A 9,645-nucleotide genomic window follows, 5' to 3' on the forward strand; every position below is an offset into this window, starting at 1 on the left:
TGATCTTGCCCCATTGCAAACTCTAGCCAGGAGAGAATGAGATTAAGAAGAGGTAATAATCAAACACTGCCAAACTGAAATTCACCATATTTTAAGCACTGTTTGGGAAGGGATTGGCAGATTTCTAGGATGGTCCTGATTTCAAATATTCTGCCCCATAGTCGGACTAGTCAGAATTTTGTCTCCATTTCTGAGCTGGAAACTACGTAACTGTACTCAGGTGTCAGTTCTTTAGAGTCTGGAATCTTCTGTTTATTTACTGGTTAAATCAGCACAGAGAAGTCACCTACCCTCTCAGCCTCTGCCGCCTCCTCTGTAAAATGCAGAAACCCCTACAGCATGGATGTCTGTCCCTGGTTCTTCAGGGAAGCTCCTCTGACTTATGGCAGCAATACACTTATTTGGGGAGCAGCCCTCTCCCACCACAGCCTCCCAATCATGGTGTCCTGGAAGGGGCTGCAGTCAGTTCCTGTTACCCTGGGCCACAGAGGTGGTGGCATATATCCCAAACCAGCTAAAATATTCCATAATTTTGCCCCTGGAAGTACGGGATTCCTTTCCTTTCTACTGGTGAAACTGGGAAGGTAGTACTCCTCTGCCCCCATCCCAGCTCCTGGCTGCTAGATCAGTCTAAGAGAATGAAACTGATGTGTTTGGCAGCTAGAAAGAGAGAGAGGCAGAAATATAGAGACAGAGACAGACAAACAGAGAGAGAGAGACAGAGACCTAGATACAGGGAGAGAGTGAGAGAGACAGACAGATACAGGGAGAGAGAAAGACAGGCTGTAGAGGTCCCTTTGTGTCTGATCAACTTCGAATCGGGTTTCTGTCACTTGCAACCCAAAGAATTCTGACAACTCCTAACTGCAACAATTATTTCTAGACTCAATAAGATTATGTAAATTTGTTAAGCTAAAAGTACTATGCAAATACATGACAAAATTGTCACAGTGAAGTGGCTTCTGCACTCAGGGACAAGGCAAATAGATAAAGAGACACTTCGTCCGGAATATGTAATTCAGGTGTGTGTGCAGACTCATAGACACATAAACCCAGAAGAGGACTAAAGTAGCCCTAGGGAGCATGTTTGCTAATGAAGGATATGTCTCATCAAGATCCTTGAGGCTGCTGGCACTGTGTTCCTCTTGGCGTGTGACCTGTTGACAGAGGCTGAATCCTGCTGCAAATGTAACGTGTGCACTGCTGAGCAGTTCCCTTTGGCAAATTCGAACCTGTTATTATTTACTGACAAAGTTTACTAAAGAAGAGAATTTGCTTCAAAGAAAATGCCTACAATTAACTAGAGAAGTTAACTGTCATAGAAAGAGCATTATTTTTTGCTACATGTATAAGAGGAAGGAGTGGGGTGGCTGCTTATATGTCATTGAAAGTATAGCTAAGAAAAGCAGGAAAGACTGTATTATTATTGAGAGCTGGGTATAAACTGCAGATAAAAATATGCTGCTGGCTTCCCTTCCAGGGAGGGTGGGGAGTGAGCAGCCTGAGGTCCAGAAGGTGTGGATGTTAGGGAGACTTACTGAGTGTGCTGGGCTGCCAATCATCAGTGAAAGGCAGGCCCAGCTCAGTGTGGGACAGGGAGGGGCCTGGAGGCTCCCAGGGAGCCTCAGCTTGTGGGTCTGTTGCGTTCCTTCCTGCTGTGGGGAAATGGGGGACGATCTGCCAGGTGGCCTGTGACCCTCTCCAGGGCTCCCTGGGGTCTTGTTCAATTTTAACAAACACACAACCCTGATGTGCTGGCACTTCTGGCAAAAACATATTTTGGCAAATGTGAAATTGCTAATCAAATTAGTAGCATTCTGTGTAGCATCTGTTCTGTCACCAGTTTACCATCTTCTGAGGACCGTGGTGCTTGAGCACATCCTTAGGCCGCAGCGCACACTCCTTACCCTGGGCTCCAGAGGGCCTCTGCAGGAAGGAGGGGTCAGGGAGGTGAGCAAGAAGAATGTTCTTGCCCATCCCTTCCTTTTGTTACTGAGGTCAGCACCTGCTTTCCATTCCCACTATTTCCACCGAGTGTACCTCTACAACTGAAAGAGTGTTCTGTATTGCTTAAGCCTATTGGTAACTAGTGAGAGAAGCCTAGTTTTATCCATTTGAAACCAAAAGGAGACTTCATTATAAAGATAGATACCAGGGGTCTCGTAGAACCCAGGACAGGTATGAGGTCCTGCTAGAGTCTCTGGTAAGCGGGACTCAAACATGGTCAGGATTGGTCCGCGCTGTGCAGCCTGTCAGACTCTCCCCCACTCTCTGTAAACACTTTCTCTTCCTCTGGTTCATGAAGGAAACGTGACTACAGGTAGCCACGGGCATGGAGGAGCTACTCCCAAATCCACAGATGCTGGGGAGACACTGCGTGCAGGCTGCAGCAGGAGCCCAGCCCTAGGCTGGACCTTAAGGCCACAATTGGATGAACACTGCGGTCGGCTGGGGGTGGTCGGGCGTCTGTGCCCGGACCTACACCCGGCGTCAGGATCCTCCTGGAACAGCGGGTGTGGTCATCTAGCCTGCTCCTGGCCCTTCCCCAGCTCTCCCACCTGTCTCCATGCCCCCTGTTCTTGGATGTTGGCCCTGAAGCTGGGGCCCTGCCGGCACCGCAGCTCTCCTCCCACCACGTGGGGAGCTGGACTATGTCTACACTGCCCTCTGTTGTCTCCCAGGAGCTGCCACGGGGTCTGAGGACCCCAGAGCTGTCCTGCCCCAGAGGGTAGATATGAATCCAAATTCTAAATCTTCCCAAAATTCAGACAGCGTGCTTGGGTCCTCATCATTCATGACATTATGAGTCTAACATTATCCTAATTATTTATTTACTTACTTGTTTATTGTCTCTTTCTCTACTAGAATTGAATGCCATGCAAGTGAGAACCTTGTCTGTTCTGCACACTGTTGATTTCCCAGGTCCTGTAACAATGCAAGTAGTGAGGATTCAATAAATACACGTATTTTAATGAGTTTCTTTCAGAACAGCAAGTCCTTCATTTAAAGCTTAGAATTCACATTGAGCAAGGTCAAGTCATCAGCCTTAGAATTGTCCATGTATTATTAATAGCTTTGCTCCACCTTGCATGCCCTTCTTTTTCATCTCTTCTCTTGTACGCCCCAAGATTCTGTCCTTGCCCCAAGATTCTGTCCTTGCCCCAGCATAGATGAAGATGAGTTACCCACTTTGGGGTTAAGGGGTTCCTTCGGGGTCTGAGACTAAGGTGGTGAATTCTCGACTTCTAAGACCAAAAGTACCACTTAATGTGTAAAACCAAAAAGTTATGAAGGGGGATGCTATCTAGCATAACCAATTTTTCTTTGAACCCCCTTCAAAACTGTAAGCTAGGGTGTGGAGAGGACAGTCAGTGGAGAATCAGTAGAGATCACGGGCTGCTTTTGCCTCCACACCGCTTTGGCTGAGCCCTGAAGGCGGAGCAAGGCATAAAGACACACGCTATTTTTAAGGGCGATACATCATCCGGACCTGAGTGTCTTACCAGCATCCCCCGAGCCGCAACTGGTGTAGGACAGTAGGGCAGAGATGGGTGGAGAGTGACGGTACCAAAACTCCCTCGGCAGTCAGAAACACGCAAGTCAGCCAAGAAAGGACAGAAAGGAAACACTGGTAGATGAAGAAACCTGATCTTGAGGTGACGCATGTGCTCATGAAGACCAGACGGAGGTCCCGACATGATCTCCGGTGCTTCATTGGGGGCAGAAAGGAAGCCATGACTCAGCAGAGGAAGAGGGCCCATCTGAGGACCAGATAAGACAGAAGACATTTCCATGGACGCTAGACATGAGTGAGACAGATCAAAAGGCAGAATCAGGCCCCTGAAAGTCAGGATACACCTCCCTTAACTCAGTTACCATCTGGGGAGGAGAGGAAGTGGGTAGGAGAGAGTTTTTAAATAAGCTTAAATTGTCCCAGTTTTAAAACTGAAAGTGACTATATTAAGTCGCTTCGCACCAGGCAGAAGGGGGCTGCAATATAATTTTTCTAAGTTATAGGAAAATACAGTTATATCTTTGCTCCCCAGAAGCCATGATTGTGAAATTTATACTTGCCACAAAACATTAGAGGCCACAGCTTCATTACTACAGACGAGGAAACCGAGGCCCAAGGAGAAAGCTGAGTGGTCCCGGCAGTGGGCACAGCAGGAGGACAGCCCAGGTCTCCTGGGTCTTGTTTCCAGGACCCAGCACCACAGGGGCTGCCTTCCTATGTCTATCAAACTCTTGCAGATGAGCTTTACTGATGTAGCAAATGTAGAAAATGCCTAACTTTTTTTTTAAATAGAGCATTCAGTTAAATGTAGAAGCCAAATTTTCAAAGTGTCTCATGACAGAAAAGTAGCATGGGAAATACATCAAAATAAGTATCTTTGGTTGGTTGGTTGGTTGGTTGGTTGGTTGGTTGGTTGGTTCGTTCATTCATTGGTTCGTTTGTTGGCTCGTTCATTGGTTCGTTCGTTCGTTCGTTCGTTCTTTCCTTCGTTCGTTCCTTCCTTCCTCTCATTCTCTCTCCCTCTGCCCACCTCTCTTTCTCTCATTATTATTCTTGACACCTTTCTTAGCATAACGTTCCTCAGGGCTGCCTGTAACAATTGCCAGGCAGAGGAAGATGATCAGAAGAGTCAGCTGGGATAGAAGAGGGTGGCAGTTTAAGCAATGGCTTATGTTGACAAGAGCACTTAGGCAGCAGAGTGGGAGGTGGATTAAGGAAGAGGGAGAAGCAGCCCAAATTGCCACCCTCTGCTGATGACGTCCCTGGGTAAGAGGGCAGTACTTCTGAGGCATATCTTTTCACAGATGCAAAAGACAGCAAAGGCAGAGAGCAGCTGAGGAAGCCAGAGTCTAGCACCATTAGCCAGGCGCTGCTTGCTCAGAGCTGAGGTGACGCTGTTCACTCCTACCCTGCCAGCCAGGCTCTGGCGTTCCTGCTAGGGCTGACCGCCTTCCAAGTCATCCATCAGATGTCTTCCTGTCTGTGCTCCATGTAAGAATGAGTCTTACTCTCTCCATCAAGCACAAGTAAACCAGGATCCCTGGGGATTCTGTGGCGTTCCTGCCTTAGGGCCAGTGTTGATTTCCAACACCATCCGTCTGTAAGCTGTAACTTGAAACAGGAAGATGAAACTCCCACCTGGAACTGTGTCTGCTCTTGCAGTCCCAGGGGGTTTCAAGGGCAGAAAAGAACAGAGGAGAGACTGTGTGGTGCACAAATGACAGCATGAGTTTGGATTTGGCAGCCCTGGATTCAAGTTCTGGCTTTGGCATCTCTTAGCTCTGCGACATTGGGCAAGGTGCTGATCATCTCTGAGACTTATTTTCCATTTCCTGTAAAATTGGGTTTTTGTAAGAGTGAAATTCTTAATACATATAAAGAAGCACTTAATTTCATACAAAATAAACATGCAAAAAATGTTAGCTGGTTTTGCCCCTAAAGCAATCCCTCACCCCATTCATAACAGCCACTCTGCTGTGCTAAGGGGATTGTAAAGTAGAGTGATACTTTGGTTATCTACCTAGCTCGTCTGACACCAGATGATAAGCATGTCTGCACATTTACAGCTTCAACTGGATCTAAGAACTGGGCCTTATTCACTGCCGGACTCCTAGTGGTCTGGGGAGCAAATAAACCAATAAATAAGTGAGTGAGCCAATTGTTGCATGAGAGATTAATACAGTTCTGTTTCTCACATGAGGGGAGGGAGAGTGCATGGAGTCAGCCTGTGTTTGGGAGATTTCATTCAGAACATTAATATGCTTATTTGTCTAAGGAAAGAGGAGAAGTTAAGCAATACTATACTTTGGTTTAAGATACACAATAAAGCAAAGATAACTGTATAATAATCAAGACCTAGGCAGAGGAATGCTTGACTGCTGACAGGAGTTGGACTAGATCTCTCTGGAGGACATCGGCCGATAGGAGGTAAGACTGTTTATCCAACATCACAGTACTGCTGGAGATGGAGAAGGAGGAGCTGAACAGACACCGGGAGGCTGAGTCCCAGGCAAGGGGTGGGGCTGGGGACTCTGGGGTGTTTGGTGGTACTTGGGGACCTCGCTTGACTTTAATGACGTCCTTTGTAAGAACGTGTCAAACAGACAAAAGTGGGGGGCGGGGTGCAGTAACATCAAGAACTGGTTCACAAGGGATCTCCGGCCATCTCACGTGGAGGGAGTGTGTGCACCCTGAGGGTGGACCCTGCCCTGTGGCCAGCGGTGTGAGGATGGAAGGATGGCTGCTCACGTGTCACAGCTCCTGTGTTTCTCCTTCATCGAATGGCCTCTTTCCCAGTTTTTAACGGCCTAGAGTAAAGGAAGTGGAATTTGAACAGTGTTGAATATTGGTTTTGGTAGCTGGTTGTCTGCCACTTTAATGTCCTGGAGTATTTAGCTGTTCAGTGACATGTCAATGAGGTGTTAGGGTTGTGCCCCTGGGTGGATTCCGGATACCTTGGACGTATTAGATGTTACAACTCTAAATGGAGCATTTGGCCAATAGCTGGGTGATATAGGCTCCAGAGTCACCCACGGCTGAAACCCATACATTATTTTGTTTGAAATGTGGGACTTCCGCAAGAGGATCACACCAAGAATTGCTTTAGTTCTCCACTTTACTTTGCGTTGACAAGATTGAAATATCTGATCATTATTTAAGATAATTCCTTAAAACCCAGTCCAACAATGTTAGGTGTTTTCCCGTACTGTGTTTGGCTAATTGTGTGACACTGAAAAGTCATTTTTCTCTCTGAGGTTTATGTTCACCATAAAAAGGTGAAAAAGTTTTAACCATGTGATTTCTATGGTCCTTCCAACTCTGACACCCATGACTATCTGAAATCGAGGGAATTTAAATATTCAAATGTCCATGTTCTTTGGCTCAGTAATTCAATTTCTAGAAATTTTACCTTACACAACTATGAAGAAATGCACACACACACACACACACACATTCACTGTAGCATAAAACAAAAGGGTAGAGGCTGGGGCTGAAAGAATCGGTGTCCATCTCCTGAACCTCTCCTGTCTTGTTAATTTGCTTCAGTTTCCACTGGTTGATCTATTGCTGCGGCTGGTGCCCACCCTTATGGCTAGGTGGATCACAAAACACTTGTACAGGGTAGGAACTTTGGGCTGCATGGTCATCTGACGTCCCACAGTTGGACTTTCAGGATCTCCCAAGGACTGATACAGGAGCTGTTTCTCAAAAGGAGAGAAGTTATCTACAGAGGAGGTTTCCACAGCCATTCTCCAAGATGCACCAACTTCTGCACAGTTCAAACAGGTGAGTTAAGTCCTAACCCCTGGTACCTGGGAATGTAACCTTATTTGGAAATAAGGGCCTTTCTTTGTAGATGCAATCAAGTTAAGATGAGGTCATATTGGAGTAGGGTGGGTCCTAAATCCAATATGAATGTTGCCTTTACAAGAAGAAGACAAAGGATACAGACACAGAGGGAAGCTGGTGTGAAGAGGGGGCAGAGGTTAGAGTAATGCTGCCACAAGCTGAAGAACACCTGGGGCCCCCAGACACTAGAAGAGGCAAGGAAGGATCCTCCCACACCTTGATTTCGGACCTCCAGCCTCCAGAACTGTAAACAAATTTCTCTCATTTTAAGCCACCCACCTTGTGGTTTTGGTTATGGCAGAAACTAATACACTGCATTTCAGCAATGAATTACAAGTGGGGAGAGCATCTCAGGAGGGCCTATGTTCCCGTGGCTCTTTGTGCAGGCCAGTGCACTTGACACCATTTCCAGGGACAAGTCCCCCAGATGGCATATGCCTGTATCTAACACCTCTATAATGTATGGTTTACAAAGCATTTTTACATATATGTTGTGATTGCTGTAACAAACAAGTCAAATAGTATCAATACAGTTTTTTTAAATAGACCATTTTTTAGAGCACTTTGGTGTGCACAGCAAAACTGAGTGGAAAATAAAGTGGTAAAGATACCTCAAGACAAATGCTGGGCATAAAACCCACAGGGCATAAATCTGCAAAGAAGTAAAAAGCTAACCTTTTCAGACAATATTGCTTCTCTCTCACTTACCAACTTTACATTTCCCTGTATGGCCCCGGAAGATGACTGGTTAGCCAGAGATGGCTAAGATTCCTCAAGGGAGGAGCAACCTAAGACAGGCACAGTCGCAGGGGGGCCATCAGGTGAGAAATTGGGGATCAACAGTGGTGAGGCTTAGAACCTCACCCCCCCTGTTTTGAGAGAAATCTTCTGCATCCGTGGATGTTTTAATGCCCTTGTCTAGCTTGGATTAATACTTAGTTTATAGGCACACACCTGATGATCTACATTTGCTTTCTTACAGCACTAAACTATGTTTTCTACCTTTATCTTGCATCTACCTACCACTTCAGCATTTTATTTAAAAAAAAATAATAATAAGGGAGAAATGTGGGATTCACATATAAATCAAGTATAAAAATCAAACGAATATTCATATTTGACCTGATTGTTTATAGTTCATGATGCGTGATCAAAACTGAAAGTTTCTGTGATGACTGCCCTTGTACTGTTCACCATGTAAGAACTTATTCACTATGTAAGAATTTGTTCACCATGTAAGAACTCGTTCGTTATGCTTCAGAAGATTGGAGACTGTTGAGAATTAGGCTTGGGGTTGATTAATGATTATGCATTGAGTCCCCTATACAGAATTTTATTGTTGTTAACAACCACTTGATCAATAAATATGAGAGATGCCCTCTCAAAAAAAAAGCTGAGTGGAAAATAGAGATTTCCCATGTATCCCCTGCCCCACACATGCACAACATTCCCGTTACTAACATCTCCCAACCAGAGTGGTACATTTGTTAGAACTGATGAGCCCACAGTGACACAAAATCAGTCAAAGTTCATAATTACATTAAGAGTCACTCCTGGTGTTATAGATTCTGTGGATTTTGCCAGATGTATAGTGACATACACCCACAATCAGAGCATCGTACAGAATAGTTTCACTGCCCTAAAAATTCTTTTTGCTCTGCCTGGTCATCTCTCCCTTCCCACTAACTCTTTGCAGCCACTGATCTTTTTACTGTCTCCATAATTTTGCCTTTTTCAGAACATTATCTAGTTGGAATCGTACAGGAACGGAACCTTTTCAAGTTGGCTTCTTGTGCTTAATTATATGCATTGAAGGTCCCTTCATGTCTTTTCAGTCTTGATATGATTTCTTTATCACTGAATAATAGTCCACTGCCTGGATGTACCCCAGTTTGTTTATCTACTCAACCTACTGAAGGAGATTTTGATTGCTTTCAAGGTTTGGCAGTTATGAATAAAGCTGTTATAGACATCTCTGGGCAGGTTTTGTGTGGATGTAAGGTTTTCACTGCTTTGGGTAAATACTAAGGAGCATGATTACCATCTTACCATGTCAGAGTAGGTCTTTAAAAGACTAACCTATCTTCCAAAGTGACTGTAACCAATATAGTTTTTAATTTATGGATGAGGAAAAGGATTCATGGAAGTTAATCAACTAGTTGAAGATTGGACAGTACGAGGGGATTTCTACCCAGGGTCTGTTGGTATTGCTCCTTCCCCAGTGCTAAACCTAAGCAGGAGTGTGGAGGATATTGGGTTGGTAAAACCTGGACCCCAAGTTC

Source organism: Manis javanica, chromosome 9 (genome assembly GCF_040802235.1).
Source record: "Manis javanica isolate MJ-LG chromosome 9, MJ_LKY, whole genome shotgun sequence".
Classification (NCBI taxonomy): Eukaryota; Metazoa; Chordata; class Mammalia; order Pholidota; family Manidae; genus Manis; species Manis javanica.